This window comes from Limulus polyphemus, unplaced genomic scaffold (assembly GCF_000517525.1).
Source record: "Limulus polyphemus unplaced genomic scaffold, Limulus_polyphemus-2.1.2 Scaffold955, whole genome shotgun sequence".
Lineage (NCBI taxonomy): Eukaryota > Metazoa > Arthropoda > Merostomata > Xiphosura > Limulidae > Limulus > Limulus polyphemus.
Genome location: NW_013666565.1, coordinates 67,938 through 77,789, shown reverse-complemented (window position 1 = coordinate 77,789; position 9,852 = coordinate 67,938). Strand labels below are relative to the sequence as shown.

The window sequence follows — 9,852 nt, the reverse complement described above, 5'->3', positions numbered from 1 at the left end:
ATTACATCATAATTTTGTTGTTTATTGCTTCAAAATAAAAGAAGAAAATATGTATGACGTTAAATAATTGATACTATTACCTTGTTTAACTAAACGAACTATAGGTGTTCTACCGGTTTCACCCTTTGTTGAGCAAGAGTGTTAGGGACAGAGATGAAAAACAAAATAATCATGGTTGCTTTCCATTGGCCTTATAGAAAGTGGACAAACCACTTTTGTTTACATCTTGATAATTCTTTGAGCTTTGCTTTGGGTCTCATACGTGAACTTTCCTTTCAGTACCTGCGTGACTACACTTTACAGTGGTGGGATCGAAAACACAAGTAAGTATTGTATGAGATTCAAGTAACAGGTTTCTAATAAGGTTTAGGAAGACGTAATATTCGAGTATTTTCAAATTAGATGTACTTTGTAAGATAGTTTTCTATTTATTGATACGGACCTGAAAAATGCTATATTTAAATAAGAATTCGTAATCGTTATTAGCTAGTGACAATACTGTTTAAATAATTATATAGGTTTAGACTTAAACTACTGTAGCAAACATTTAAATTCTGCAAGATAAAAAGCAAAATCCAATGTTTCAGCGGTAATAGAAAATACTAAACCATGTGCTGATTCATTGCAATAATAAATTGGCAAACAACATTTCATAAGCACAATGAAATGGTATATTTTTTGGAGAACATGCATATAGTATATAGTAGAGACGGTTGATGTGGGTATTATAAACTTTTATTTAAAACATAAAACAAGTAACAACGCTTTGACCTGCTTAGGTCATCATCAGGTTAAGAATGATTTTGTAAAAGTGACCGTTATAAGTCTTATGATCAATAACGGTAACTTTTTCAAAGTCATTATTAATCTGATGATGACCTGAGCAGGTCAAAAGGATGTTATTTATTTTGTATTTTAAATAACAGTTTATAATACCCACATCAGCCGTCTCTACTTTACATTTACTTCAAGTGGGTTCATCGACATCGTGAATACATGAAAAAGAAAACTAGTTTCAACGTTTAACTTGTTTAATATATTTAGCTACGTTGTTCTTATTTGAGTTAAATTTTTATAATTCTGTTCTTTAACTTATGAGATGAATAAACGTTGAAATAATTAACTTCAATGTACAATTTTTGAGGGGAATTTTCATATTTAAACTATTCTGAAAGTGGATTTTATTTTTAAGTTAAACTTTCAGAAATCTAACCCGTGCTTCATTATATAGATTCTGTTCATTCCATTTGTGTTAATGGCTTTAAGGAGAAAATGATATCACACGATTATTTTTAGATTCTTTTCAAACGTTTATATGTAAACATATTTTGTAGTCTCAAACAATTCTTAAGATATATTCATAGACATTTTTTCCATCTATTGAATTAAATTATTTACAGATACATAAAATATTTTTCTAATAATTCAAAATTAATTACTACGGTTTTTGTTTGTTTGCTGTTAAGCTTAGTTTGAAGTTAAGCACAAAGCTACACAATGGCCTATCTGTGCTCTGCCCACCTCGGGTATCGAAACCCGGTTTCTTGCATTGTAAGTCCGCAGATATACCGCTGTGCCACAGGGGGCATGCTGTTAAGCACAGGACTAAATAATGGATTATATGCTTTTAGCCCACAGCCATAGGGAGCTGAGCCATAGGGAGGCATAATATTATATGATAATCATAAAGACGTTTCTGAAAATGATTATATATTATACAAATCGTGATCAGTTCCTAGCTGCTCATTACTACTTGATCCAATGGGAAAACCTCCTTCAACCTCATTGTCCACCCCACAGTTACTCAACGGTAAGCTCGAGGGCTTATAATGTCAAAATTCAGGGTTCTATCCCAGCGGTAGGCATATCACAGACAGTCTATTGAGCAGCTATGTGTTTAACAACAAATAAAACTCAAACGCAGTATAATGTAGGGCGTTCTTGTATAGTTTGGTATTTGCAATAATAATAATAAAATGTTTGCATGATTGTGTGGTTCACTTGATTTTAATAGCAGTAATAGTATTTAATAATAACAACAATAAATATATCGGTATAGTTATGGAGGTTCATGTGATTTCAAAAGTAATACTAATAATGTTTAATAATAAGAATAATAAAGACGTTGATACAATTGTGATTTTAAGCCCCAAGTGGCAGAGCGGCATGTCTGCGGACTTACAACGCTAGAAACATGGTTTCGATATCCGTGGTGGGCAGAGCAAAGACAGCCCATTGTCTTGCTTTGTGCTAACTTCAAACAAATGTGATTTTAAAGTAGTTATAGCATTTTCTAATAACTAGCGAAAGTAACTGACTTCGCTCGGGTTATTAATTGGGTACTTTCGCTAGTTTGTAATATAAGGAACCACTTCTTTTCTGTGTGGTTCTTCGCTAGCTTGCCTCATTAAAAAGATGCGGACCCAATCTTTAGCGTCATAAGCAAAAAGTAATACCATGTATAATTTCTTAAAAATTGGCAGAAGCCGTAAAACTGAGAATCTAGAACTTGGGACGGTTTTTACTTAAAATCTGAAATTTGAGAGAGATTCCTGTATTCTAAAGTTCTAAACACTTTTTAAACACTCTAATCCCAAAAGTTTTCTTAATAATTAACATTTAAAACTTTGAAAAATGCTTTCATTCTAAATATCTAAAATTTGAGAAATTTCGTAAGTCTGTTAAATCTCGGAGGGATTCGTAATTATAAATATCTTGAGATATACATTATACATGTAGGCACATGTATGTACGCTAAATTGAATCTGTCCACCAAACATGCTCGTCTTTTCAGATGTGGGAGTGTTATAATGTGATGATCAGCCCCTCTTTTCGTTGGTAAAAAGAGTAGTCTAAAAGTTGGTGGTGGGTGACGTTGACTAGCTATCTTCTCTTTAGTCTATCACTTCAAAATTAATGACGGTTAGCATAGATAGCCCTCGAGTAGCTTTGTGCGCGAAATTCCAAAACAAACTTCAATCTTGAGCATCCTATACATACATACATACTTGATAGTACCGAAGTGTCGCAAGCATGCAAGCTACTTCATGTGATCAGTTTTTCGTTTTAAAGGAATTTGCCTACCGATTTAACATGATGGCGGCAGGCATTATTATCCAAATTGCTGAATGAAAGGCCAACCAAAAAAAACAATCTTAAGATGGGAACCTTATAATGTGTAACATTTAATGGTACCACTTAAAATGTAAAGGTCAGAACGTTCATTAACCACCCCCTCGAAAAACGTAAAATTCGCTTCTTGTCCAGGAATACAAACCAAAGAAAATAAATCTTCCAAACTATTTTTGTGCCATCGATTATTGAGAAAATGAATAATGGAAAAGTTTCGGCAATAAATCCAATGACTTCAGATAATATCATGAACACTTTAAATATCTAAGAACAATTGTTTTTGATAAATACTGTGTATAAGATTACCAAACCACAAATAACAGTAGTTTGGTCATTCTAAGGGTTGTTCAAATCATAAATAATATTATTTTTGTACTTCTAAGGGTTGTTCAAATCCTTAATAATAGTATTTTTGATATTTCTAAAGGCTGTTCAAATTCTAAATAACAGTAGTTTCGTATTTCTAAGGGTTGTTTCCCGTCTCTGTGAGTTAATTTCAAAGGATTATGTACTGCCAACAAATGGACAGAAAACTCTTTTTGATTCCATGCAGCTTTATCTCATGCTGTTTGACTGACTGAAGTGCTTGCATGAATACAAAAGTGGATTTATAGAGGGAAAGACAAATGAATACTTTTTTTGGGAAAATTGTTGGTAATAAGAACGACAGGTATCTAGAATTATTTCTTTTAGTTTTAAGAACTTCAAAAATTGTTTCTCATTATGCAGTGTATGGTGGAATAATCCTGAAGTGTAGTTGTTTCTTGTCACGAAGAAAAATTACCTGTATAATGGTCATGTAAGTATTGTCACGAATCTCTTTCAGTTGGCTTCAGTGTTAGTTCAGATGTGATGTTCTACAAGTGATGCAACGATTAGAAGTTACTGAAGACAAGTTTCCAATAAGAGACCCTTTTTTATGTTTTATCTCACAAAAAAGCCTCAAATCATACGAATGCTTAAACGGATGTGTTCTTTGCGAACGACAGAAAAACATATCAGAATTAAGCATCTTATTTTACACAAGCTGAAATACCCGTCATCTTATGGAGAATGTTTAAATATAATTAAAACAATGCACGTTTAACAGCAATCATATATTTCAAAGAATAACTTGAACATAAACTTTATCTCAAAATTTTAAAATTACAACAAAGCTTCTTCATAAACAACGTTTGCAGTTTGCTTTCCATCAACCAACAAATCAAGATTTTGACCATGAGGAAAGTATGGTTGTTTGAGAAACAATTAAATAACTTTCATACTTTGATCTTAAATCCCTTTAGAATATTCAACATTGTCTAAAGAGCTAATTTTTTTAGATTGACTCAATAGACTTAAAGTAATTAACAAAATAGAAATAGGGTTAAGCTCAATTTTGACCCCCTTCGTACATTCCCTATAGTTGATAATGTTTAGATACAAATTTTGGTTGAGATTGACCCAATAGGCTCGGAGGAGTTAGAATGCAAACATTATCTCTTAACGCACAATTAATAAATTAACATGTGAAGAATCCATAAAAAACGTGCAGTTGATAAAAGAGACGTCGAAACATACATGAGTTCAAGGAAAATAGACGAGAAGAGTGGAATACATTATACCTTACAATTGTCAAATCATGTATTCTTATTACGGGGAGAGAGAACTGAGTTAAAATTAGGACTTTAATATAGATAGCATGGTTTATTTGAAAAAAACATTAATAAGTACATTTTTATAAGAATGTCATAAAACATTAACAATTGTATTCAATTAGTAGGTATCATAAGACTATATTTGTGGATGGGAGAACATACTAAATAAGTGGTTCTGCTTAGACTAAGGTAATGACTAGATGTCGCTTTTCCATAGAGTAATATTCAGGGAAGGAAAATATCCCTAATTCAAAGTTCAAATCCCTCCCATGCCGAGTTCGCACTCAGAATTCGGTACTGAACACCCACTTAATTAGCACAAGCAGGTGAGAATTGTGACACATTCTTCCCGGACAAGATACTAGTCCACTGAATGTCAACCCTCAGCTAACAGCTGGTTAGATTGAAAGAATTGAAGTAAAGTCTCTTGCTCAAGAACACAACAGCATGATGCGAGCCAGACACTCGAACTCCGGACAATCTGAATAAGAGTCTAAAGGGCAAAGCTACTGAACCACGCTATCCTTGAAAGTTTGACAATTCTTCGGAAGGTTATTGGTTATCTAATGTCCAGCTCGTGTAGACTTACTTATTCTATTCATTTTCGTGTTCTCAGACCACTTTGTTATACAAATCAAATAGTCAATACTATTCTGTTTGGAAATGGTTTATTCGGAATATTAAGCACCGCAATAATTTTATAAAATAAACATTGAAATGACAGTTCTGTTATTTTAGTCTGAGATACCGTACAGAAAAGGTTAATGTTCGATTCAGAAACTTACACATCGATTATTCTCGAAATATATTTAACTTGTTGTGATACATGTATAGATAATAGAGGTTTTTGTAAACCAAAATAGACCACTTTTCATGCAGATATTATCAGTTTATCTAAGGACGCTTCCTTTTAGCACACTTACTAGCCACATGTTAATTAGTATCAGCCAAACCTGTCATTAACTAAAGGTGTGACCAGCATGAGAACACATTACCAGTAAGAAGAACTATTTAATAACATGGACATGATTGAAATATATGTCAATTCCCATAAAAGTTTGGTTAGTATTATCGTACGTTACCATTAAAACAAACATATGACTAGCATATACATAAGTACAACCTATAATTAAACTTTTCCTTGACCAATATAAACGCAAGTTATCATCAGATAAGTAAATTTCCGTGTTGGCAACATTTCACACGTAATTGTGTTTATGAACAATTGTTATGTTAAAGACACTTGTGACTTTTAGCATTTCAATTCATTTTGCCATAAATGGCAGACGGTTTTGATGCTGTTCATACAGTTGTTTGATATTAAACATTGTTGCACTTAGCAACGAAAACTAAAGATAACTACCAAAGAGCGAAAACATGAATCCCATAGTTCTGCAGATAGTTGGTTACTTCAATTTTACGTTTCGTGATCAACAGAGACCAGAGTAGAATATCATATTAATTTAATATTGCTACATTATAAATAGGAGTATTTCAAGATTTAGAGCCCTTTTGGCATATTGGCCGCTGGTCTATATTTTAGTTCCTGCACGCAAGAACTATGTGATTACAGACTTAGCTGTAATTTAATCTCAGTTTGTTTGTTTTTATAGCGAAGGTATTATTTCAGTTACATTTATTATACCATATTAACTTGAGTTCCGTTATATTTATTTTGAAACGATATTTTATGATATTCTGATATTATCGTAAAATATACGAAGTTTAATTTTTATAATTTGGTACACCAGAAAGTTTTATTAATTTCTGAAATGTTTGTAATACTTATCATGAACAATGCAATAACAGAGTACAAACAATTTTATCAAGTTCAAAAGGAATTCATGATTTAAATATATGTCAGTTCCCAATACGAACTGTTTTGTCGAGGTACAAAGCCCAATGAAAGAAGCGAAACGGTTATAGTTTATTGTTAAAGGTACTTAGTTATTCATTTTTATCGCAGTTTTTGAAGCTACAAATAAGCAGTGAATAAGAAATACGTCGAGGTCAAACTTTGTAATTTGGTCTTCTATAGACATTTTATATACTGTTAAAGTGGAGCCATTGAAACAGTTTACGAGATTGTACAAGTACGGGATTTGAGATTGTAATACATTTAGTCATCCTGAATATGCTTGTATTTGGAAAAAAAATCTTCAAAAATTTCAGTTCTTTAAGAATGTAAATTTTCTTCAGGCGCCCATACACCTTGTTTTCAGATTTTGCTGATGATGGAATAAGTATATTACGAAACGTTCGTCACACGTCAGTAAAATACTAGGATGGTTAAAAAATCGCCTACAAAGCGGTACAGTGAGAACAATGAATCAGTATATTTAAAAAAATTGAACACCGACTTTTGTCTCCTCATATATTGAGTTCATTAAACTTTGACGAATATATCATACAATATGGTCAAGAAAAATAGATACTTTTTTGTTTGTCTATTTTTTAGATACATAAGAAATTGCCACATGACATTGTTATTCTGGCTTTTTCTTTACATAACTACTGTGTTATGCACTTCAATACAGCACCATTTTACGTGCCCCCAAAGTTTTGATGCCCTCAAGCATTCATCAATGAAGTCTATCATTAATGCCGGCTCAGCAACTGTGGTGCTAAATCTAAAAGTAAAAGTGTGCCGTTGGACAGAAACAATTTTGTGAAATCGTAGTCCTTACTTTCATATTACCTTCTTTGGTTCTAGAGTTCCACTGGAATGTCAAGGCCAACTTTGTTACTAAATTTAATCATGTTTCTTTATAATAATTATTTTATCATAATGTGATAGTTATATTACCGTCTTAATAAGTCCTATAAATTTCTACGTTTTAAAGGCACGCTATGAATGAAATTAGGTTTTAACAATATCTTGTTATTGTAGTGGAATGCAGTGCCATTTTCACCGTGTCTTTACTTTTGAACTATGTATATAGGGTAATTATAAAGAATGTTTTTCAGATCAGCTCGTCATAATATCTCACAAACGGTATGGCATGGGAAGGTGAAACAACACAGGGATTTTTATTGCCACAGTTTGCACTTGTTGTCAGCAGGAGCCCCAGTGTGACCCACTGTCTGACAAATCACAGCAACTATTAAAAATGTGCTCTTCCAACGTTTAAAATGCATTGTATCTGTGTAATGATGGAAGTTACAGCAACAATGCACATCTAATCTGCTATACTGGACCCTTCCTGAGCAGTTGCATCCTTGAGATGTGGAATTGTGCGAGGCTTAGCATTGTACACATGATACTTCAGATACCCTCACAACCAGAAACTGACAGTTAGATCCAATGAACGAGATGGTGATTCACAAGAAGAGTGACGTGAAATAATTCTGTTCTGAAAGTGTATTTCACTTGATTACCAATGTGTGGTGGGGCACCATCCTGTATGAAAACCGTAGTAATTATCATAGTTCGTTACTTCAACATGTGAACCACATTGGTTGTGACTATTGCATGGTACCATATAGCACAGACTATGTGGATCTGCATTCCATGTGCTGATTATTCTTCAAAAAATTGAAGTACAACAACAAAGTCATTTACGAAAACTTCCTACACTGTCACCTTAACATCATGGAGGTGTAAAGGAAATTTGACATGTGTATTAGTTTTCACTCAGATAAAGAGTTGTATGTGTTGACACTTCCAGAAATGGAGAAGTGCTCTTCATCAGTCCATAAGTTATTGGCAGGCCATCTGTCATCGACTTCCGGTTTTGCCAATAACTGCAACGAAAAATCAACATGTTGTGTTAAATATATCTCCTAAAGTGTCTGAATAAGTGTCTTGTAAGGACACAGCTGCAAAGTTGACGAGGAGCTTTATGAATAGTCAAAATTGGCAACTACAGACACAAGGCGACAGAGCGTGCTCCGCTGTACCCTTGTGCACTTGTTCTGCTACACATTGGCTGACCTTAGCAATAGTTTCGGTAGATATCGGTGGTTGCAACCTGTCTCCTCAAATTGTGTTTGTTAACATACGCACGGCAACACTGGAACAAGGCCGGCTGTGGATGTGAAGTACTTTAAGGTATTTTCTTAAAGCTTCCTCAGCACTGCATTCTTTGGTGCAACATTTTTAACTAGTTCACCTCTCTACACACTTGTCAGTTTCGTGTTGGTTGAATGAGCTACACTGCGATTTACAGGCCCGTTTATACCTATGGGAAACATGTGGAGGAAAGTACAATGACATCCCTAGTGGCAACATAACAACTGTGGCATTTGCATCTACACGATAACTTTACACACACACCTTCCCCGCTGTGCAATTGTATCTTTCTATGCTATACTATTTGTGAGATAAGACGTGCTGAACTGCGAAACTTTCTTTATAATCACACTGTGTGTATATATATATAAAGTAAAATATTTTCAAAAAAGGAATTAAATGCAGGGATGGCTAATATCAATCATTCACAAACAATGTAAACAGGATAGTAGAGATGGCATTTGCACCATCCCTACCTAATAGCAAGAATTAACAAATAGCAATACATATAACTATTCAGACACAATGGAGTTTAATTTATCCTGTTTTTGTCTGTTAACACTCTACTACACTGTGTGCTTGTGCCATTATTTAGTGATGATGCAAGTGCCATCCCTACTATCTTGTTTGCATTGTTTTTGAAGGATTGATATTAGCCATCCATACATTTACTTCCTTTTTTTTGAAAATATTTTTTCTTTACTTGTTTGCTTGTTGTTGTTTTTTAATTCAATAGATATAGGAAGGTTGTACTTATAATCAAGTTCTAAATACAATAAGGTTCCAACTGTAATATTTATTGTTTATCTATTATTTTCTGGTAATTCCTGTTTCACCCTGTACTTAAGCTTTTTAAAAGAACATCAAATATTTGTAAAAAAGCTAACTTCAAGGGGTAATGATAACATCGTTTACACTAGAATTATGCGTTTTTTAATTACTATTAGTTATTAATAAAACTTATAAAACCGGATACTCCGTTTGAAACTATGTCACCTCAGTGAAATTTGTTGACACCATTGCTTTGGTTTTTCAGTTATCATGTAATAAAAAAGAAGCAGAAGAAAGAAC

At 33.3% G+C, this 9,852-nt stretch overlaps 1 protein-coding gene across 1 annotated transcript in view; it reads left to right on the top strand.

The window, feature by feature from the left end:
• Window positions 1–271: 271 nt before the first annotated feature.
• The window catches only part of LOC106461426 (leukocyte elastase inhibitor C-like), an 11,966-nt gene continuing 2,385 nt past the window's right edge, over window positions 272–9,852 (top strand). The window contains exon 1 of the mRNA XM_013921245.2: window positions 272–323. The gene's annotated coding sequence lies outside the window, so the exon portion shown is untranslated. The remainder of the gene's footprint in view (window positions 324–9,852) is intronic.